This window comes from Pipistrellus hanaki, assembly GCF_964339955.1.
Source record: "Pipistrellus hanaki genome assembly, chromosome: 1".
NCBI lineage: Eukaryota > Metazoa > Chordata > Mammalia > Chiroptera > Vespertilionidae > Pipistrellus > Pipistrellus hanaki.
The window spans coordinates 120,448,752-120,474,135 of NC_140503.1; the positions used below are offsets into that span (position 1 = coordinate 120,448,752).

General features: G+C 37.1%; 1 pseudogene across 1 annotated transcript; it reads left to right on the forward strand.

Moving 5' to 3' along the window:
• The first annotated feature begins 18,238 nt into the window (after positions 1-18,238).
• On the forward strand, positions 18,239-18,674 carry LOC311613602 (dynein light chain 1, cytoplasmic-like; annotated as a pseudogene). Its single transcript has one exon. The product of its transcript is annotated as a dynein light chain 1, cytoplasmic-like (transcript).
• The last annotated feature ends 6,710 nt before the right edge of the window (positions 18,675-25,384 follow it).

The window sequence follows — 25,384 nt, forward strand, 5'->3', positions numbered from 1 at the left end:
TGAAAGCCTCCAATCCAATGATCTTGCTTGTATTTCTATTAAGCATTACTCCATTTTTAATTAACATATCTGCTACCCAACATTAGATTTCATGATGCATTATTATAATCACTCCCTTGCAGTTCTCTGATTCCTTACTTTTCTCCTCTTCCATTATACTCACCTTGGCAAAACCCAACCCTGATTAAACCTAACTGTTCAACCTCTATTCATGCTCTAAGGAGTTGCATGTTTCTGGAGCAAATCACACACTCTATTGATTGATTTTAGTTTAACTTCATTATTATAAAATTCAAATAGTCACTCAGAACTACTCAGAAATGTTCCTATGAGGCTCACACACATCAGCATTCACACACAAGTACACACACATATGTAATTCATGTATGAACACAAAATGAAGAAAATGAGATGACAGGGAAACTACTATTTGCGTGTGTGTGTGTGTGTGTGTGTGTGTGTGTGTGTGTGTGTTATTTTTGTTTTTGTTTTTTGTTTTGCTATTTTGCTATGTAGAACTGAATATCTTGTGAGGAATACAGGAGGCAAATTGGGCTGGTTGCAAGATGATGACTTCAATTTTGTATATATTTCAAAGTAACTTGTGACACCCTAGAGATGTCAAGTAGACACTGTTATATATATCTGAAATTCAGAGAAGAATTCTGGGTGAAAAATGTCAATTTAGAAAATACTGGCAAGTCTAGGAAGAGAGCATATAATGGTGAAAGAACAAGTTAGAACTAAGCCTAGTCAAATTTTAACATTTAAAGGCAATAAGAGTGGAGGAGCCAGCAAAGGTGAGACCCTAACATGAAGAGATAACCAGAATAGTTTGATGTCATGGAAAAGATAGTTTTGGAAAGGAAGGGAGGTCATCATGTAGAATGATGTGGAAATAGCCGAAACCGGTTTGGCTCAGTGGTAGAGCGTTGGTCTGTGGACTGAAAGGTCCCAGGTTCGATTCTGGTCAAGGGCATGTACATTGGTTGCAGGCACATCCCCGGTAGGGGGTGTGCAAGAGGCAGCTGGTCAATGTTTCTCTCTCATCGACGTTTCTAGCTCTCGATATCTCTCTCTTCCTCTCTGTAAAAAAATAAAATAAAATAAAATAAAAAAAAGAATGATGTGGAAATATAAAATAGAATGGAACTCTAAGATAAAACTTCGTCTTACTGACATTTAACAGGTGTATAGGTCCCTGGCGACCCACAGGTTGAGAACCGCTAGCAGGGTTGCCTAAGACCATCAGAAAACACAGATATTTACATTATGATTCATAACAGTAGCAAAATTACAGTTATGAAATAGCAACGAAAATAATTTTATGGTTGGGGGTCACCACAACATGAGGAACTGTATTAAAGGGTGAAGGCATTAGAAAGGTTGAGAACCACTGTCTAGGTCTTCAAAAACGCTAAGAGATAGACTGAAATGAAGTGTCTGCATTTAGAATATTACTGGCTCAAACTGGCATATTAGTTTGTTTCATCAGTTGATAAGTTACTTTTTGTCTAGTCCTTACTGTATGCTTCATATATAAAAGCTCAGATCATTGTGTTTAAATTTTGCTTAATCTATTTAAAAATATTTTAATTGATTTCAGATAGAAAGGGGAAGAAATAGAGAGATAGAAACATCAATGATGAGAGAGAATCACTGATTGGCTGCCTCATGCACTCCCTCTACTGGGGATCAAGCCCACATGTGCCATGATCAGGAATCTAGTGACTTCCTGATTCATGGGTCAGAGCTCAGCCCCTGAGCCACTCTGGCTGGACTAAATTTTACTTTAGAAATATTAAAACATACATAAGAAAAATAGTGTAAAGAAATTCCACATAGCCCAGATTCAAGAATTAATGATATTTGCCAATCTTGTTTTATCTGTGTTCTTTCTCCCCACATTCCTACTACATTAAAATTATTTAAAAATTTTCAAATGTAGTTGAAATTCAATATTTCATTAGTTTCAGGTGTACAGCAAGGTGATTAGACATTATATAACCTACCAAGTGATCCCCCGATAAGTCCAGTACCCACTTGGCACCATACATAATTGTCATCTCAATATTTCCTATCTGTACTTTATATCTCCATGACTATTTCTTAACTGCCAATTTATATTTAGTCCCCTCACCTTTTAACCTAGCCTCCTAACCCCAGTTCCATATGGCAACCACTGTTTTGTATCTATAAGTTTGTTTCTGCTTTGTTTGCTCATTGCTTTTTTTTTTCTTTAAGATTCTACATATAATTGAAATCATATGATATTTGTCTTACATTGTCTCACTTATTTCAGTTAGCATAATATCCTCTAAGAATATCCAGGTTGTTGCAAATGGTAAATGGTAAGATTTCATTCTTTTTTATGACTAATATTCTATTTTATAGTAGTTTTTATTTTTTTAATTCTCACATGAGGATATATTTTTCCATTGCTTTTCAGAGAGAGAGGAAGAGAGGAATTGAAGGAAGGGGAAAATAGAGAAAGAGAGAGAGAGAGAGAGAGAGAGAGAGAGAGATCATGTGAGAGAGACACATTGACTGGTTGCTTCCCACATGTGACTGAACCAGGATAGGGAGCAAACCCACAACCCAAGTATGTGCTCTTGACTGGGAATCAAACCTGAAACCCTTAGTTGATTTAGTTAATTGTTATAACAATCCCATGAGGTTTAATTAGTATTATGCCCATGTTACAGATGTGGAAACTGAGTTATAGAGAACACAAGTGACTTGCCCAAGGCTGGTGAAGCTGGATTCTAACCCTGGTGGTCTGATTCTAAAACTAGTACAATTCGGTAGGGAAAGCAGCTCATAAATAATTTGGAATGATTAGGATGTGATACAAAGTTTTAGTCTCACTGGCCGCTGGCACCCCTCCCAGCTGTCATTTGACCTCTCCTTCCAGATCTAACATTCCTCAAGGAAAGCAAACATTTATGTGATAGCACCAGCTTCATTTATAACAGTAGTCCACCTGAGTCTGTTTCTGCTATAATCTATGCAGCCAATTCAAAATGAAAGTGGAGAAAATATGGAAATTAATGATAGATTTTAGATTGTTTATATTTAAGAAGCTGATAATCAAATTATGTGTTCAATTGAACATGTTAGTATAAGATGACAGGGTCAGATTCTGAAAAGCATTTTAGGGAAACAAATTAAAGCTTTTTAAAAATGACAGCTAACCCTTGTTTTTTTTAAAAAAAATATTTTATTGATTTTTTACAGAGAGGAAGGGAGAGAGATAGAAAGCTAGAAACATCGACAAGAGAGAAACATCGACCAGCTGCCTCTTGCACACCCCCCACCGGGGATGTGCCTGCAACCAATGTACATGCCCCTGACCAGAATCGAACCTGGGACCTTTCAGTCCGCAGACCGACGCTCTACCACTGGGCCAAACCGGCTTCAGCTAACCCTTGTTTTAACTATGCTGAATTTAAATGATCTAGGTAGGCTTCATCTGGAGCATTTCCACTGGGTCATCATGTTACTTTAATATCTTGGTCATTAATAAACATTGTTCTTTTATCTGAAGTAGAAAAATTACGTCAGGAAGAAGACATTGTTCTAGATTTATTTTTTTTAGTTTCTCACAGATATTCAGATATCATGTGACAAATACTCAGATTAATAGTTTATATAATTAGCAGTTATTTTCATGCCTGATCTAGGATCTAAAATGACAGCTTTATTAATTTATAACTCAAAGATAAATGGATAGGGGCACAAACATATAGCTGTGGTGCTGGCAAAAAGAGGAAAAGGAGAAAAGAGAGGAGGGAAAATTAAATTAATAGATGGTAGAATAAATATTTTCTCCTTTGTTAACAATCATGACACTCTGAGGTAGACATTAGGTATATGAAAATTATCACTTACTAATGAAATTATTCTTAGAAAGTCAGTTGATGTTAGAATTTGTGTCTTTTGATTTGAGATCCATAATTGTGAAATGGCACCATTTTTATTTTGCCCTGAAGCTCTTTTTTATTTTTATTTTTAAGAAATCAAAGTAAAACCTTATATTTATGGAGAAATTTAAAAGTAGCAAGAGAAAGACAGTTACCTACAAGGGAAATCCCATAAGACTGTCATCTGATTTCTCAGCAGAAACTTTTAACCTAGTTTAAAAGTCAGAAAGGATTGGTATATAATATTAAAAGTGATGAAGAACAAGGACTATAACCAAGACTACTTTCTACCCCAAAAGACTTATCATTTAAAATTAAAGGAGAAATAAAGAGCTTCCCAGATGAGAAAAAGCTAAAGGAATTCATCACCACCAAACCAGTATTACAAGAAATGTCAAAGGAACTTATTTAAGAAGAAAAAAGTGGGGGGAAAAGGACTATAAATATAAATATTAACATGGCAATAACTATATACTTGTTAATAATCATTTTAAAATGAAAATAATTAAATGCTCCAATAAAAAAATACAGAATAGCCATGGCTAGTTTGGCTCAGTGGATAGGGTGTCGGCCTGCAGACTGAAGGATCCTGGGTTCAATTTTGATCAGGGGCACATACCCAGATTGCAGGCTCAATCCCCAGTGGGGGATGTGAAAGAGGCACCCAATCAGTGATTCTCTCTCATCGTTGATGTTTCTACCTCTCCTTCTCCTTTCCTCTCTGAAATCAATTACATATAAGAGAAAGAACCAAAATAAATAAAGTCAGAAAAGAAAGCAGAGAAGGGACAATTGATACCAGAGAACTACAAAGGATTATAAGAAAACTAGTGGGCCAGCATGCAACATGCGCACAGTAGGCTACCTGCTGCTTTCTAGGGAGCTGCAGCATATCTGCAGGGGAGCCACGCTGTATCCACGGGAGCTGGCAGGAGGGAGCGCTCCATTTCCATGGAGCGAGGGTGGGGTGGGAGGGGTGGGGGGACATAAAGATGCTCCTTGTGTGAGCAGCCTGTTGAATAGTCATTACTATAACATTGTAATGGACAATTTGCATTATAGATAGATGATAGATAGATAGATAGATAGATAGATAGATAGATAGATAGATAGATAATACAGTTTGGATGCAGTGGCTCAGTGATTGTGCATCAACCTATGAACCTGCCAGGGGTACAGGCTTGATCCCCAGTTGGGGAAGTGTGCAGGAGCCAGCCAATCAATGATTCTCTCTTATCACTGGTGTTTCTTTCTCCCCAACTCCCTTGCTCACTGAAATAAATAAAAATGTATTTTTTTAAAGAAAATGCTATGAACAATTATATGGGAATAAATTGGACAATCTTGAAAAAATGGAGAAATTCTTAGGAACATACAGTCTTACAAGACTGAATAAAAGATAAATATAAACTCTAACTGGAATGATTACAACCAACAAAATTGAAGCAGTGATACAAAAAGTCTTGGACCAGATAGGTTTCTAGTTGAATATCACTAAATAATTCAAAGAGCTAACACCTATCCTCAAACTAGTCCAAAAGATTCAAGAGGAAGAAAAATTCCCAAGCTCATTTTACAAGGCTAGCATTATTCTAATTTCAAAACCATATAAAGTCATTACAAAGAAAGAAAATTATAGGCCAATATCCTTGATGAATATAGATGCTAAAATCCTCAACAAAATATTGGGTCGGCAACTAAGTAATTGCGGATTTTTTAAAGAAAATCAAAGACAATTTTTTCATGGAACTAAATAACTTTATTCTGTAATGTATTGCCCATTTTGATCAATGACCTTTTGCCATCTTTCAGGCAGCATCATAATCCCACGTTCAAAAAACTTCTGGTTTTTATTAGCAAAAAACTGAATCAGGTACGATTTGACATCATCATCATTATTGAAATTTTTACCATTCAAGGAGTTTTGTAAAGATCGAAACAAAAAGTAATCAGATGGTGCAAGGTCAGGACTATATGGTGGATGTGGCAAAACATCCCAACCAAGCTCCATTAATTTTTGCCGAGTGACCAAAGATGTGTGTGGCCTTGCATTGTCATGATGGAATACAACACCTTTTCGATTTGTCAATTCAGGCCGCTTTTCTTCAACTGCATTGTTTAATTTCGTTAGTTGTTCAATGTAGACATCAGAATTGATCGTTCGGTTGGGTGGTAAGAGTTCAAAGTAGACAATTCCTTTGTAATCCCACCAAACTGATAACAAAACCTTCTTTTGATGAATATCAGCTTTTGATGTTGTTTGAGTTGGTTCACCTGGCCTGCTCCACGATCTTTTCCGCTTGATATTGTTGTAAACAACCCATTTTTCATCGCCAGTTATCAGTCGTTTTAAAAATGGATCATTTTCATTACGTTTCTTTAGCAAATCACAGCTGCTAATGCGTTGCGTTAACTGTGATTCTTTCAGTTCGTGAGGAACCCATGTATCGAGTTTTTGAACATAGCCAAGTTGTTTTAAGTGATTTTCAATGCATGTATGTGATACATGAAGCTTCTCTGCAATCTCACGTGTTGTACTGTGACAGTCCGAATTGATTATTGCTTTGATTAGGGCGTCATCAACTTCAACTGGACGACCAGAGCGTTTTTCATCTTTGAGTGAAAAATCACCAGAACGAAATTTGGCAAACCAATTTTGACCCTGCCGTTCTTTTAAGGCTTCGTCACCATAAACAGCACATAACTTTTTATGAGCTTGCGATGCGTTTTTCCCTTTGCGGAAATAAAAAAGCAAAATATGACGAAAATGTTCCTTTTGATTTTCCATTTTTCAACGAACGCCAAACGAAAACTACAAAACAGATCAAAAAACTTTTTTTACTGATTAACAGCTGAATAGCCAACTATCAAATACAAAATGTGTTTTACATTTGTACTATGTCTGCAAACCTAAAAATTCAACTGAAGCCATATATGTGTGAAACCCGCAATTACTTAGCTGCCGACCCAATATTAGCAAACTGGATCCAGCATACAATAAAAAGATCCTACACCATGATCAAGTGGGATTTATTCTAGGGTTGCAAGTTTGGTTCAATATTCACAAATCAATTAACATGATACACCACATGAAAAAGGAAGGATACAAATCATATGATTATGTTCATAGATTAAGAAAAAGCATTTCACAAAATCCAACACCCATTTATGATAAAAAAAAACTGTCATTAAAGTAGGAATAGAGAAAACATACCTCAACATATTGAAGGCCATATTTACAAACCTACAGCTGACATCACACTCAACTGTGAAAATCTACAAATGTTTCTCTTAAGATCAGGTACAAGAAAGGAATGTCTACTTTCACCACTCTTTTTCAATATAGAATTGAAAGTCCTCAACACAGTGATCAGGCAAGAAGGAGAAATAAAAGACATCTAAATAGGAAATAAAGAAGTAAAACTGTTATTATTTGCAGATGATATGATATAGAGAACTCTAAAGATTGCACCAATAAATAAATAAATAAATAAATAAATAAATAAATAAATATTAGAACTAATAAATAAATTCAGTAAAGTAGCAGGATACAAAGTAAATATTCAGAAATCAGTTTTATTTTTATACATCACTAATTTCTATTAGAAATAGAAATGGAGAAAATATATCCCTAGGTATGTTTTAATTGCATCGAAACATATCTAGGAATAAATTTAACCAAGAGACAAAAAAACTGTACTCCAAAAATTATGACATTGAAGAAAGAACTTAAAGAAAATACAAATAAGTGGAAGTATATGTCATGTTAGTGGATAGAAGAATTATCATTGCTAAAATGTTTACACTATGAAAGCAATCTATAGATTCAAAGCAACATCTATCATAATATACCAATGACACATTTCACAGAACTAGAACACATAATCTAAAATTTTATGTGGAATGACAAAAGACCTCGAATAGCCACAGCAAACTTGAGACAGAAGAGCAAATTGGGAGGTATCATACTACTTGATATCAAATTATACTACAAGTCTAGTGTAGTAATCAAAACAATATGGTACTGGCATAAAAACAAACATATAGATCAATGAATAGAATAGAGAGCCCAGAAATATGACCAAGGAGGAAAGAACAAACAATGAGATAAGGACTGACTATTTAATAAATGATGTTGGGAAAATTGAACAGATACACGCAAAAAAGTGAAATTAGACCACCAACTTATACCATACACAAAAATAAAGTCCAACTGGATAAAAGACTTAAATGTAAGACAGCAAACCATAACTTAAATGTAAGACACGAAACCATAAAACTTCTAAGAGAAAACATTGTCAGTAAACTCTGACATTTGTCTTAGCAATACCTTTTCCAATATATCTCCTCAAGCAAGGGAAACAAAATAAAAAATATTTTAGTGGGACTACACTACACTAAAAAGGTTTTGCATAACAAAGAAAGGAATCAACAAAACCAGAAGAAACCTACTGAATATACCATAATTGCCAATGATAAATCCAATAAGGAATTAATATCTAAAATTCATAAACAATACATAGAACTCACCCTAGCAGGTTTAGCTCAGTGGATAGAGTGTTGGCCCTTGAATTGAAGGGTTCCAGGTTTGATTCCAGTCAAGAGCACATTACCTACCTCAGTTGCAGGCTCGATCCCCAACCCCAGGCTGGGCATATGAAGAAGGCAACCAATCAGTATTTCTCTCTCACATCAATGTTTCCCTCCATTCCTTTGCCTTCCACTCTCTCCAGAAATAAATGGGAAAATATCCTCAGGTAAGGATTGACCAAAAACCAAACAAACAAAAACAAGACATAGAAAACATTAAAAACAACAACCCAAACAATATAATTAAAAATGGGGAAAAGACCTAAACAGACAATTCTGCAAAGACAACATACAAATAGCTAAAGACATATGAAAAGATGTTCAATGTCACTAATAATCAGAAAAATGCAAATTAAAACTATAATGAGATTTCACCTCACACTTGTCAAAAGGATTATCATCAATAAACCAACAAACATTACTTGGCAAGGATGTGGAGAAAGGGGAATTTTCCTGCTCTGTTGGTGGGAATGCAGATTGGTGCAGTCACTATGGAAAACATTTTTATTTTAATTTCTCCAAAAAGTAAAAAATGGAATCGCCTTATGACCCAGCAATTTGACTTCTGGTCATATATCTGAATAAATTCAAAGCACTAATTTGAAAGAATATATGCACCCCTATATTCATTGTACAATAGCCAAGATATAGAAGCAACTTAAGTGCCCATCAATAAATGAGTGAATAGAAAAGTGATGGTTCTACACGGCTGGTGTGGTACAGTGCTTGAAAGTTGAACCATGCACCAGGAGATTGCCCATTGGATTGTGGATCAGAGTCCATGGCTGGCTTGCAAGCTTCATCCCCAACAGGGCATGTGCAGGAGGCAGCCGATCGATGTTGATGTTTCTCTCTTATCAATGTTTCTATCTCTCCCTCCCCCTTCCTCTCTCTCATAAATCAATAAAATCATATTAAATAATTTTTTAAAAAGTAGTGGTACATGTACACATGGAATATTACTTGGCTATAAAAAATAATAAAATCTTATTTTTTCGTGACATATGGATGGACCTAGATGGTATTATGTTGAGTGAAATAAGTCAGAAGAAGACAAATATCATGATTTCACTTATATTTGAAGCAATATAAGAAAGCAAAAAACAAAACAAAAACAAACAAACAAACAAACCAGTAACAGACTCATAGATACAGAGAACAGGCTGGTGGCTGCTAGAGGGATGGGAGTGCTGGGGGACTTGATGAAAAGAGGAAGGGATTGAGGATATAGATCGGTAGCTACAAAACAATCCCAGGTATGTAAAAGTACAGCACAGAGAATATGGTCAATAATATTGTAATAACTATATATGGTGCCATGGGAATCACTTTGTAATGTATATTATTGTTTAACCACCATATTGTACATCTGAAACTAATACAAAATAAAATTGAAAGTAAAATGTAATTGAACAATAAATTTTAAAAAATAATAAAAAGGAACACAAAGATTTTACCTTTTCTCTACAAATACCAACCTTTTTCCTTTAAAAAAAAAAAACACACAACAAAACAATAGCAAAACAGGCTGACATATATCTTTTAAAGCTTGAATGTTAAATATATGCTCAGCTCAGGAAGAATTATGTTGGGGATGAAAATGACCCAGAGGTAGAGTAAATTTCTCATTACAAAACAAATTAAAAATATCTTATTAAGTAAATATCACTGTTGTGCATTAAATAGAAAGGTCTTTTTGAGAGGCTTACTCTGTTCTTAAAAATCAGTCACATTGGGCTTATCTTAAGTTTCTTTTCTATTTATGCTTTTATTTTAATTCATGATCTTTTAAATAAACTATCTTCCTTTGAAAAAATAAACAAGAACCTCCTTATGCCTGAGAACCCAAAGGCTGCTGTTGAGAGTGTGCCAGTGGGAAGTTAGTTTGCTTTTGACTGATGAACTGTTTGGGAGGAACAAAGTACTCTAAATTGCTTCCACGTTTATTTTGTAAATTGCTGTGGAAGGTTGTATTTCTAGATGCTTGGCAATCTGCTGGATAGCTGGTGTTCAGCAAGTGAACCCTTTTAGTTATTCATCAAAGCAGCCTCATACTCCCACTAACCTTGCAAATGGTCATTGAGCATTAGATGGAAATAAACGAACTCTCCCCAAGCTCACTTTCCTATTAAAATAAAAAAGAAGAAGGAAAGAAGCCTCTGTCACAATGATTCATTCAGGGCAATCGCCCGTGGCCCAGTTCATCTAAAGTTCATTAAGTTCCAATTCCCTCCAATGCCAGGTTCCAATAACATGGTGATCCAAGAAGTCCGGGAAACGATTTATCCCAATAGTTTATATGCTTGTAAATGCCTTGCTAGGCTGGGATGCACACAGTTGTGTCAGGCTTCTTACTATATTTGACAAGTTTATACATTAACTTTGGGGCAAGAGGAATTTCACACAGTAAGATTTGAATTCTGTGTTACAATAGTTTGTTTCTTTTCAAGGTCTGAAATCATTGTTTTGAGAATGCTTTACTCTTTTTCAAAAACTGGCAGAATTCAATTTGAAAAATATAATTGTAAATTTTACTCCCTACCTTTAATGCCTCTTAAAATTATTTTTGAGGAGTATTATACTTTCTTATGTGGCTAATGAAAATGAGAAGGAAATGTAAAATCTTAAGATTTATTTTACTATATGCAGAGTTATTAAATAACATGAGAATTAAGGATGGTACATTTGACTCAGAGGAAAAAAAAGAATTATATTATTGGTGAGGGTTAACTAATACACTAGGCATTTTAATAATTACCGTTAAAATATATAATGAACTTTATGTTTGAGTTTAATATCAAATTTGAAAGACAACTACTTGCTAGATTTGCATTCATTTTAGATATTGAATTGTTTTGGTGATGTTGTCCTAAAGAATCCATTTTTATAGAAGATGAATTTACCATAGTGGACATTTACTTACTGGGATTATGACTGAGTGAATCATTACAAATGTTGGTTGTATTCTGAGGGAGAAAGAGTTTTATTATAGACAATAGGAAGGGAGAATATGAATTGCCACTCTGACTTGACTATTGCTATAATAAAAAGAACAAATGTGCCTGGCCAGCTTGGCTCTGATTGAGTGATTACCTATGAACCAGGAGGTCATGGTTTGATTCCTGGTTATGGTACATGCTGGGGTTATGGGCTCCATCCCCAGTGGGGGCATGCAGGAGGAAACCAATCAATGATTCTCTGTCATCATTAATGTTTCTATTTCTTTCTCCCTCTCCTTTCCTCTCTGAAATCAATCCTATATAATAAAAGGCTAATGTGCAAATGATCCTCTTGACCAGGATTTCGACTGGGATTTCAACAAGGGGGCAGGGCCTCCTGATCAACTGCTCATGGCCCCTTCCTCTGGCCAGCCCTGCCCCCGATCAACCCCCCTTCCCCATCTGGGTGGGGCCAGCCCACTAACTTTTCACTTTCCCTCCCCCTAGCCTGTCTGGCTAGATTGGCTCCGATCGGGGCAGGTTGGCTGGACACTACCCATGCACAAATCCATACACTGGGCCTCTAGGAAAGGAAAGGAAAGGAAGAAAAAAAGAAAGAAAGAAAGAAAGAAAGAAAGAAAGAAAGAAAGAAAGAAAGAAAGAAAGAAAGAAAGAAGGAAAAACGGAGAAACGGAGAAACGGAAAGAAGGAAAGGAAAGACAGAAAGGAGGAAAGAAAGAAAGAAGGAAAGAAAGAAGTAAAGAAAGAAAGAAGGAAAGAACATCAATGATGAGACAGAATCATTGATCTCTGACTCCTGCATGCTCCACAATGGGGATTAAGCCCCCAACCTGGGCATGTACCCTTGATTGGAATCGAATCCAGGACCCTTTATTCTGCAGGCTGATGCTCTATCCACTGAGCCAAACCAGCTAGACTCATCATTGATGTTTCTATCTCTCCCTCTCCCTTCCTCTTTGAAATAAATAAAAATACATATTTTTTACAAAAGAACAAAATGTGTGAGATTCATAAAACAAAGTCAATTAAATGTATATTAAGCAACAATTTTGATTAAAAGATGAATAAGTCATACCCTCTGTCTTTTGTCATCTCTCTTCTGGGACTATAGTCTACATTTCTTTCTTCCTTTATTTTTATTTTTAACTTCAGCACACTTTATCTTACTCAGTCCATGTAGGGCATCACTGTGTAGACCTTTCCAGTTACTCTTATAAACCTATCTATTAGATAGTACATAGAACTCATCTTTACCTATTTAACAATAAATATTTTGGTCAGTGGGTATTATGTCCCTGGCACTGTTCTAAGCATTGGGAATGTGATAGTGAACAAAATAGGAAAGGTCCCTGATCTCAAAGGACTTAGAATTTAGTAGGAGGAACCAGACAATAAACCAATAATCATATATCAGTATATCAATAAGCCAGCATATTTCTATCTTAAATGGATATTAATAAATATATATTAGGAAAATAAAGTAGGGTAAGAATATGTAGGGGAGGGAGGGAGGGTTAATATTTTTGAGTGGTTAAGATATAAGACACTGATAAGGGATCTTTTAATCAGAAATCTTTAGGATGTGAGAAAACAAACCATATAGTTATCTGGAGGAAGCATGTTCTGGGCAAAAGAATATATAGTGATATGGGAGTGGGCTTGAGGATCATTGAGGAAGCCAGGGTAGAGGAAGGACAGTATGAGAGTAGGTCAGAGAGTAGCAAGTTGTAAGGATTTAGCTATTAATAGTAAGAATGATGGGGAGCCTTTGAAGAATTTTGAGCATAGTGGCATGATTTGACTTATATTTAACTAGAGGTCTAGTGCGTGAAATTTGTGCATGGGGGGAGAGGGGTGGTCCCCTCAGCCCAGCCTGCACTCTTTCCAACCTGAGACATCCCTCTCACAATCCAGGACTGCTAGCTCCTAACTGCTCAACTGCCTGCCTGTTTGATAGCCCTTAACTGCCCCCCTGCCAGCCTGATCACCCCTAACCGCCTCTGCTTACTGGCCTGCTAACTGCCCCCAATTGCCCCCCCCCCATCAGCCTGGTCACCCCTAACTGCCCACCTCCCCACCAACCTGTTCACCCTTTACTGCCCCCTCTGCCGGCCTGGTCATTCCAACTGCCCCCCTCTGCCAGCCAGGTTGTCTCTAACTGCCCCCCCCCACTAGCCTAGTCACTCCTTACTGCCCCCCCCCTGGCCTGGCTGCCCCACACAGCCTCCCCTGTTGACCTGGTCACCCATAACTGCCCCCCCCCTGCTGGCCTGGTTATCCCCCAACTGCCCATTGCTCTGCCAGCCTGGTTGCCCCATGCAGCCTGTTATTTGGTCATTACTCTTACTGTGATGACATTCTGAACAATTTGCATATTCCTCTATTATTAGATAGATAGGATTGTTCTTACTGCAGAATAGAAATAGAGTATAAGGGCACATGAGAGTATGAGAGAAATTACTTAAAAAGCTGCTGCAAGGATTCAGATGAGAGACAATAGTGGAAGAAGTGGGGGAGGTGATTATGGTGGAGTTGATAAAGGAGGGAGGAGTTCTGAATGTATTTGAATGGCGGCAGAATCTGATGATGAATTGGATGAGGAGAGTGAGAAACAGACTAACCTAAGACCTCATCTTCTCTGATTTGCATAAGAATAGCACATTTTATTTTATTTTATTTCTGTCTCGTTGGGATGGTGGTAAGATAGACTAGGTGGGCATGGCAGGTGGGGCCTGTTGAGAAAAGTTCAAGTTGGGCTTTATTCAGCCTTTGCATGTGCTGTTCTTATGGGTATATTCTTCAAGTTTCAGATGTGTTTCTTGCATTGGTTTCCTAGGATTGCCATAACAAAGGACCACAAACTGAGTGCCTTAAAGCAACAGAAGTTTGTTTTGTTGACCAAAAATCTAAAATCAAGGTGTCAGAAGGGTCATTCTTCCTCTAAAACTTTGGATAGAACCCTTTCTTGACTCTTCCTAGCTCCTGGTGGTGGCCAGTAATTCTTGGTGTTTGTTGGCTTATAGATTTATCAATCCATTTTCGCCTCCATTGTCACATGGCTATCTTGCTGTGTGTCTCTGTTTTCTTACCTTCCGACAAGGACACCAGTCACATTGAATTAGGATCCCACCCTACTGCGGTATAACCTCATCTTAACCAATTACCTCTGAAGGGGCATATATCAAATAAAGTCACATTCTGCAGGATCAGGATCTACGACTTTAACATACCTCTTTTGGGAACATAATTCAAGCAGTCGTGGAAATGATGAATCGTGGTAATGTTCACTACAAACCTGAATATCCTGTGGTGGTTGTGTTGGTTTTTTTCTCCTGAGAGTCTTATTTTTTTTATAAAAACATTTTTTGGAGCTTTCCATCTCTCTACCTATCAGGAACTTCCAGATTGACAATCATAATGAATTTTTAGTATTCTTTTCTTTTACCAGTTCCTTTTGTATGGGCTACCAGTGGGAATAGTGGCACTACTCTTTGAAACTTTTTGAAGTTTAGAATATACCTACTTCTTTAGTAGATTGCTGCTATTTTTTTTTAATTAATTTCATTAGTTATCTGAGGAGAAAATCTGTGGCCCAAGGTAACTCTACTATCATTACCTTGAAGTTTAATTTCAAATATTTCAGCATAACATTAAAAATATGTATTACAGACTATTATCAAGGATTGTGTATAGTCTGAGATTTTACCCTACATGCAAACTGACAAGTTAGCCTATCATAATTTCATGGATGCTGGTGGAATAAATAAGTATCTTGAATCAGAGATAAAGGGCAATTTATAAATCACAGACATAGCAATAGCCAGATTATTAGCATTTTCACCAGTTTTCTAACCCCCAATTTCTACCAGGTTATGTGAAGAGAATAAGAATATACCTGCAAACACAATTGATTGCATTATAGGAGAGGAACCCCGAGTTTAGGGCATCTGAATCTTTTATAATGGACAGTAAGCATGTTTGCCCTTTTACTCCAGAAGAAACATTATCTTTATTATGCTATTTTAGTAAGCATCTCTGACCTTTGTTGTGGAGGGAGACATTATCTCTGTCTGCCAAGGGAGCAAACCTACACTTTGCTTCTGAGGAAGAAATTATCTCTATCTTCCAAGGCTATTTTTTTTAAAAAAAATATACAAACAGCCTTGAAAGTATATCTCACTTGCAAGGCATTCAGAGGTGCTAGGGGCCTATAGATAATTATGCTCCAACCATTGTTATGAAGACATATTTTCTCATAAGAAGTACTTGTGGTGATGTTTTTATCATTTCCAGAAAATGTGATAATTTGCATAAAGTTTTATAATCACAATATATTTAAATGCTCACCCAAAATTCCTGCATAGAATAATAACTTTGTGCCATATGCTTCAGTGTGCATTTCATATGTATTGTGTAGTAGGTATAATAGGGTCTTTGGAGATAGATAAGATTATTATTATTATTATTATCATTATTATTATTTTGCTAATTGGGCTGTGTTTTTATCCCTGGGTGAATAAAAATTTCTTCAAGATTGTTTTCCCATTTAACCCAATTTAATCCTCAGAAAAACAGGTCAGGAGAGGTTTAGTATTTTACCAACAGATGGGAGAGGTTTAGTATTTTACCCAATACTAAACTACATAGTGCTAATAGAAGATACTGAGGATTTAAATCATGGCCTATCTGACTCCCAACCCTGAATTCTATGAAGTATCTGGTATATTCAGTAGGAGGTATTTTACATTTAGTAGTCAAAAGTTCTGAGATAACTAAAATGTATTCTAAACTACTCCTTGGAAACAGACAAGTAACAGTTGAAATCAGACAGACAGAGAAATCAAAGCAGAGAACATTCCCAGAAACAGACATCTATCACTGTTGTTATAGAAGTGGTTTTCAGAGAGAAATTTGATATAAAAAGAAATTGTCATTTATCCAGGCCTAGACATTGTTTATTGGCTGCTGAAATTGTCTGGCTAGAATAGCTAGTGAACATGAAGTCTGATTTAGATTTATACATTTATTGATTCATGCGTGTCAAAACATTGGGACAGGGGCTGGAAATATTTATTTTGCTAGTCAGAAACAGAAAAAAGTTTCCTGTTTCATTGGCTGGGTGTGGGAGTCCTGAGCAGTGCTCCAGGTACTTCAGCTGTTACACAAACGAGATTTACATCCCACTTACATTTTCTCCTCTGTACTTGGCTTTCTCAGGTTTGTCTAATCTCTTCCACTTGCCATTTTACTTTGATTTTGTTATATATTTACTGAGTGTTGATGAGATGCAAACACTGTAGAAATACCAATTACATAGGATCTCTTCTCAGTAAACTTAACATAGAAATGGAAACATCAAGTGATATTTTTCTGAAATAACAGGTGGGTATTTCTATTTTAAATTTATTTCCAATGATAGGTCAGTAGATTCTCAAGTTGTATACAATCTGAGCCGATCATCTGACATGTTTATTTTGCTAACCTTTAATTTTTAATTTGGTTGGCCATTGCTTTCATTATTGCTAGAATTTATGCTATTCTGTTTTTCTTGCTTATTGGTATAATTGACTCTACTGCCCAGATGTTTGGATAGAGTGCTGTTGCCTAATGCTAATACTTAAGTCTAAGGAAAGGAGCTTTGGTCACAAAATAAATGTTTATGTCTGGGACATGCATTTGACTTCCCATGTAATGTGAGGTTCCTTTGCCCTAATTAATGCTGGATTTATATTTTGAAGAATGCCAATTAAGTGCAAACTGGCCCTAGAAAACAAATGCCTTTTGAACAAAGGCTGAGTGCAATGGGGCACAACCTATTGGCAAAACGTCAGAGTAGGAAGCTGAAGAATTGCATTTTAATCCAGATGACTACTTACTATTGTACATTTCTAATTTGGGGCAAATCTCAACCTTTTGGTGACCATTTTCTTATTTATAATGAGGATACATGAACATTCCTCAAACTGATAAGGAATGTGCATAAAATAATATCTGATATGTGCATATAAAATGTGTATGCATTTATTACTTATTAATTTTATTTATTTATTTTAACTTCTGTATGGCATTTAAACAAACAAAATCATAGACACAGTCAACAGAAGGGTGATTTTCAGAGGGAAAGGATCTGGGGGGAGGATGAAGAGTGTAAAGTGGATCAATATATGGTAGCAGAGGGAGACTAGACTCTGGGTGGTGAGCACACAATGCAATATACAGATGGTGTATTACAGAATTGTACGCTAGAAACTTACAGTGTTACTAACTAATATCATCCCCCATAAGCATAGTGAATTAAAATTTTTATTAAGTATTGTATAAATTTCTATGTTCTAGTTTCCATTGATATATAATAAATCACTCCAAAACATAGAGGCTTGAAACAAAAACCTTCTCTCCCCTCCTCTTCCTTCTCTTTCTTCTCCTCCTCCCTCTCCTCCTTCATCCTTCTGCAGTTTGGGCAGAGCTTCACAGGAGCAGTTCATCTCTGCTGGGTAGAGTTCCTCATAGCAGGGTGGCTGGGTCCAAGAGACAGGAAGTGAGAACTCCCGGTTTCATAAAGAAACGGACACGGCGTTACTTTTCCTACATTCTAAATTTTCACAGATTCTCAATTCAAGGGAGGGACCATAGTCACCATCTTTCAATGATGGTTCTTGAACTGCTGGAAAATATATCCTGCATCATTGTAAATAGCATTCCCAATGTTTTATTAACTCTATTTTTCCCTTTTAAAATATGAATCGTCAAGATGTGCCACGGATTCTGTAGTGATGGCTTCTCTAGCTGGGTCTGAGCCTAGACAGCCCCTCCCCCAGGAGATTGTTGCAGTAGGCCAGCTGCTGCTCCACTGTAACCATGTGCGACCGAAAGACGGTGGTCAAAAATGCCGATATGTCGGAGGAGATGCAACAGGACTCCTTGGAATGTGCTACTCAGGCATTGGAGAAATAAAACACAGAAAAGGATACTGTGGCCCATATTAAGAAGGAGTTTGACAAGAAGTACAACCCCACCTGGCACGGCATCATGGGGAGGAATTTCGGTAGTTACATGACACATGAAACCAAACACTTCATCTATTGTACTTCTACCTGGGCCAAGTGGCCATTCTTCTGTTCAAATCTGGTTAAAAGCATGAACTGTGCTACACACTCAGTGATCCACCCAAAAGTAAGGATTGCAGCCTAAATTCCATATACCAGAGACTGAAAATCTTCAACTTTGCCTAAAGGAACCCCTTGATCTTGAACCTTTATTGTGTTGTTTTGTACAGGGTATTCGCTGTACTCATTTGTTTTTATCAAACAATTAGCTAAGAAGCTTACATTTGTATTTATTTTCTATTCCATACATCTCTGCCCCATGTTTTTTCTCCTCAAAATCTATACCTTTTCCAAAATAAAATTTGTCGGAGGAAAAAAAAATATATGAATTGTCCCTTAATGTTATACAGCTTCCCTCACCATTGTCACTGGTTATTTAATATTTATGTAATTCCTAATGAATCGAACAGACAGAGGACTATAAAAAGAAGCAAAACACCATCTATTTTTTGTCACCTATCCCTAAAAGTAAGACTCATAAAAATATGCAATAAAACTTGAATTAAGAAAAATGAAACACATTACTGAGGAATTCTTATTCGATGTGACATCAATATATCATCAAAAGGAGGGCCTACAGCAGAGTTAGTCATCAATTTTGATAAGTTATAATATAAATACTAGTACACTATGTATGAGCACATTCTCACCATTCTAATCGATGTCACTAATGAGTGTCCTCAGCATAAAAGGACAGGAGTCACAATCAGGTCAGGAAAACACTTCACACGATGGGGGAGAGGTTTATCACAGTGAGCTCAGGGTGGAGTGGGTACCAGGGTTTTTAAGCAGCTCCAAAATAGTGCAATAGAGTGGAGAGACTGTGTGAACAGAATGGACACAAGTCCTTTAAAATATTCACTGAAGCATAATCTCAGAAGTTTTAGCAGTTTTAGAAAAGTTCAGAATAGTTTAATTTGGAAGATACATAAACAATCTAAAATTAGATTAGTGTCTTCGTGTGGGAGAAAATAAAAAGAAGATTAAATTCATATAAAATACTAGCCAAACCTAAATCCCAAAGACTCCTCAAAAAATAGGGGCATCTGTTCTGGCTCATCTTCTTTCAGGGGTCTTGAGGAGGAAGAAGATGGCCAGGTGAGAGTAGTTTGTGTCCTGGTCACCTTCCGTAAAGATTTCCCTAATTCCTCAAACATAGCCAAATCCTTAAACCAGCTGTCTGCTCTCCTGATAGCTGTCACCTGTGATGGCACTTTCATGTCTGTTACAGTTTATTTGGCTATGTGCGCCTCTGGTTCACTTAATATTACCACAATACCATAATTTATGGTATTTAACTGAATTAGAATCATTGAACAAATATAGAGCTTTGTATTCCTTAAAGCAGTTCATTCCACTTCTGCACACCTCTCCTCCCTCTTCATTATTGGCATAAAACAACCTCCTTGTTTTCCCTGAACTAGAGAAATACACTGAGTGGCCAGATTATTATGAACTCTGAACACATAATAATCTCACGACCCAGTGTAGATGTCTGTTGAAAGAGCCTTGAGAATCATAAACTGATTTGTTTGATCATAGCCACATCCAATGAAGACTTAAGATTAAAAATAAAAGATGGCGGCTGGTAGGACAGAGGTGAGGGAGAGGAAGTGAGTGAGTGAGGGTATGAAAGGAGAGTATGTGGTTGTGTGTGTAGTGTGAAATTGAGTAAGCGACAGTTAAATCTCGCAGGAAGAGCAGGGGCTGGCAGACCAGTCTCTCTTGGACAAAGAGAGACTACTACCACTGTGGGCACTCCCTGGACTGCAGGACTCGGGCATGGAGCCCACTCCATCTTGAAGGGGACAGCGGCCTTTCCTAGGAAATCATCAGCACCACCACCCAGACAGTACTTTGACACTGCCCACGATGCAGCAGCCACTCCAGCCCAATCCGGCTAACCCAGCTGAAGACCCGCAGACCCTGGGACCTCCACCTCCAAAGGTGCACCGCTCCGGCAGCAGTAAGTGCATCTTCCCCCTCCCCAGGGGCAGAACTCAGGACAGCACTTTCGGGGCCTACAGGTATCCAGGGCACACCACTCCTCAGGCAGCACCTGGGAGCCAGGGAGCCCTTCCTGGGTGTGATTCTATACAGAAAAGGGCGCGCTGCTCCGCAGTAGAAATCCTAAATTTCCTCTGCCTGAATAACTGCCCACAGACACCCCAGCTGTGTAACTTCAGTGCCAGGGCCCCTCAAAGTGCATCAGAGCTGTGCGCCTGCGAACTCACTGCCACAAACCTGCACATTTCCAAAGGGCAGGCACCCTGAGCCCATACATCCACCGGGCCCTCTGGGGAGCTGCTTTGAGCCCTGCTGGGTGTGATTCTGCACAGACAAGGATGTGCTACCCCGAAGTAGAAATTCTGAACTCTCTCCACCACACACACCCCAGCTGCTTAACTTCAGGGCTTCTCAAAGTGTTTCAGAACTCTGCGCCAAATGCACCACCAGCCCGCGTGCACATTTCCAACAGGCAGGCACCGATTCCATCTATCTATCCACAGGGCTCTTTCTTTCTTTTTTTTTTTTTTTAAAGTTTCCCTGTGGTAGCAACACTTAACAAATGTTTTACTCTCTTAACAATTTGTAAGTGCACAATACAGTATTATTTTAAACCATAGCCACTATGTAATAATACAACAGATCTCTATAACTTAGTGATTTCACATAACTGAATTGTTATGCCCATTCAACAACAACTCCTATTTCCCCCTCCCCACCAGCCTCTGAGCCACCTTCCTACTGCCTGCATCCATGAGTTTGACTATTTTATTTATTTATTTATTTTTTAAATAAATCTTTATTGTTCAGATTATTACAAATGTGTTCCTCTTCCCCCCCCCCAACCCCTCAGTTGCTCCCCTCCACCAGGTTCCCACCCCACCCTCTGCCCTTTCCCCACCCCCCATTGTCCTCATCCATAGGTGCAATTTATGTTCATTCTCTTCCCACAACCCCCGACTCCCCTTTTCCCCAAAATCATCAGTTCACTCTTTAATACCTCTGATTCTATTATATTCACCAGTTAATATTGTTCATCAGATTTTTTTTAATTCCCTTGGTTTTTAGATTCACTTGTTGATAGTTATGTATTTGTTGTTCATAATTTTTATGTTTATTTTCTTCCTCTTCATAGAGAACCCCCTTCAGCAATTCATATAATTCTGGTTTGGCGGTGATGAACTCCTTTAGCTTTTTTTTTTTTTATTTGTGAAGCTCTTTATCTGGCCTTTGATTCTGAGTGATAGCTTTGCTGGGTAGAGTATTTTTGGCTGTAGGTTCTTCCTATTCATCACCTTGAATATTTCTTGCCATTCCCTTCTGGCCTGCATGGTTTCTGTTGAGAAATCAGCTGACAATCGTATGGGTGCTCCTTTATAGGTAACTACCTGCTTTGCTCTTGCTGCTTTTAATATTCTCTCTTTGTCTTTTGCTCTTGGAATTTTAATTATGATGTGTCTTGGTGTGGTCCTCCTTTTGTTTGGGGTTCTGCAGGCTTCTTGTACTTGTAAGTCTATTTCTTTCCCCAGGTGGGGGAAGTTTTCTGTAACTATTTCTTCCAGTATTTTTTTCAGTATCTTGCTCTCTCTCTTCTTCTAGGATCCCCATAATACTGATGTTGGTTCGCTTGAAATTGTCCCAGAGGTTTCTTACACTATCTTCAACTTTCTGGATTCTCTTATCTTCTTGCTTCTGTGGAGGAATGTTCTCTGGCTCTTTGTGTTCTAAATCTTTGTCTTGATTCTTGTGATCTTCCAGTCTGATTTTAGGACTCTGTGTAATATTTTTTATTTCAGACAATGTTTTCTTCATTTCTAGTTGATCCCTTATTATTTCTAGTTGCTCCTTTTTCATATCCTCATAGGTCTCATTTATTTTATCGGCCTTTTTTAGGATACTGTTGAATAACCTTATAACTGTAGTTTTGAACTCAATGTCCAATATTTTCTTTTCCCCTATCTCCTTCCTTCCACAGGGCTCTTGTGGGAGCTGCTGTGAGTCCTTGCTGGGTGTGATCTTGGACAAACAGAGACTCACTCTCCCTAGCGATAGACATTCTGAATTTACTCATTCTGGATACCTGCACACAGACACCTCAATTACATGGCTTCAGTGCCAGGGCCTTTCAGAGTACATCAGTGCCCCTCACTGGCAAATGCACCGCAGATGCCCATGAGCCTCCACTGGGAGTGTGCACATATCCACCACAGGTGCAGCAGCAAAAGCTGAGTTTGTCCACTTCACAACTACAGAACTCTGGACACCACACTCATGCCTTTCCAGAATACAGAACCTTTTCAGTCGTGAGACTCATCACCCCAACAGTTCCTGGGTACCACTGTGAGTCCCCACTGGACACATGGGATTTCAATTAAGGGTGCAAGACAGCAAAAATTGGGAGCCCTCCTCCACTCCATGGCTCCTGACTTCTAGACACCACAGTTGCACCTTTCCAGCTAGTACTAGCCATTGCGATCAGACAAGAAGAAGAAATAAGAGGCATCCAAATTGGAAAAGAAGTAAAACTGACCATATTTTCAACTGACATGATACTGTACATAGAAAACCATAAAGACTCCATCAAAAAATAATTAAAATTAATGAATGAATTTGGCAATATAGTAAGATACAAAATTAATGCCAAGAAATCTGTGGCATTTCTATGCACCAATAATGAACTTACAGAAAGACTAAAAAAGCAATCCCATTCACCATCACACCAAAAAAATTTAAGATACTTATGAATAATCTTAACTAAGGAAATAAAAGACCTTTATGGGGAAAAATACACAACCACAACACTGGAAAAAAAAGAGATAGAGAAAGACATAAACAGATGGAAGAACATACCAAGTTCATGGATTGGTAGAATCAACATCATCAAAATGTCCATATTACCCAAAGCAATATATAAATTCAATGCACTTCCCATTAAAATATCAACAACATATTCATAAACCTAGAACGAACTTTCCAAAAATTTATCTGAAATAAAAAAAGACCCCAAATAGCTGCAGTAATCCTGAGAAAGAAGAACAAAGTAGGTGGGATCTCAATACCAGATATCAAGCTGCAGTCTCATTTTTATTCCTTCTCTATCAATCTCAGTAAATGGCCAAGATTTCCGCTTAACAAAGGAAGATGAAACGTGAGTTCCCTTGCTCAAATTTGTATTTATTTCATCATATTAACTTTTCCTTTCATCTAGCCCTTCCATTCAGTTCTAGAGCTGAGTAGTTATTCCCTGAAATAACTTTTTCACTTATTCTCTGGATCCCATTTTTCTCTGGGATGGTTTTTTTGTATTCATCTTTTATGCTGTTAGTGTTATTTTTGGTAGTTTTAAAATACCATTTCCTAAAACTATATGTATTCATAAAAACTTAAAAAAATATATGTACATTTTTCTTGATCTGAGTTTCTTGGAAAAATAGAGCCTGAGGCAAAAGTTTATGTGCTAAAGCTTGCTTGGTACCAAACAAAGGATCATGAGGCAGGAAAAGAGAAGGAACAAATGTGAATTAGCACATTACTGAGCTACTCACAGCTTTTGCAGCAGGCTATTCACTCATTCATGCTCTGATGCCCTCAAAGCGGGTCCATGAAAGTTCTATCCAACAAATGGTCTTTCTGGAACAAAATAGAAAGAATTAATTGATTGTGTACTGTCACCTATTTGTCGAAGTGTATCTTGTCAGAGTGCCAACTCCCTTGAATTGTCTGTTCTGCATCACTGACAGCAGGCTCCAGGAACAGGGATGCCCAGGATGGAAGTCAAGGTATTCAAGGAGAGGTGTGGAATATTCTATCCATGTTGTCACAAATGGCAGTATTTTGTTTTTGTTTATGGCTGAGTAGTATTCCACTGTATATATGTACCACCACTTCCTTCATGAAATCTTGTTTTAACCAGGGATATAAAAATTAAACTATGAGAGAATACTTTACATATACCAATTGACAACAATGCAAAAAATTCGAGTTTAGCCAATAATGATAAATATAATGAACAATAAACAATACACCTTTGGTTTTCTGCATTTTTAACATACCTATGTTATGATTTTCTTTTTAAAAAAATCTTTGTTTTATCATTTCTAGGAAGTTCTTACACATTATTCTTCAGTTGTTGTTTTTCTTTCTCCATCCTCTGTATTCTTTATATCTGGAACAATGATTAGATATATGTAAAACTTCCTATTCTATTTACTGTAACTCTTAAATTCTCTTGTTTATTTATAGTGCATGTACGATAGGTACTGTTTTCAGGTTTATTTTTTGTTTTTGTTTCATGAGCTGTTTCATTCTCCCCTTGAGTCTTGAACTTCAATGATTATATTTATCATTTTTAGACCTATTACTTGGTTCTTTGTCAAATTGGCTTGATCATTGGCTACAGTTTAATTCTTTATTCTTTTCTTTTTTACTAAATTATAGTTGGCATATAATTTGAGATTAGTTTCTGGTATACAGCACAGTGTACTCCTGAATATAAATGAAAAAATTCAACATTTATATACCTAATAAGTGACACCATAGTAATATGTCACCGTACATAGTTATTATAACAATATTGCTTCCATTCTCTATGCTGTAGTTTACATTCCCATGACTTACTTTATAACTGGAACTTTTTACTTTTTAAAATTTTATTTTTCTTTTCCACCCAATTCCCCAACACTCTCCCCTTGGCCCACCATCATTTGGTTCCCTGTATCAATTAGTTTGTTTCTGTTTTGTTTTGTTTGATCATTTGCTTTGCTTTTAGATTCCACAGGTAAGTGAAAACTTATAGTAT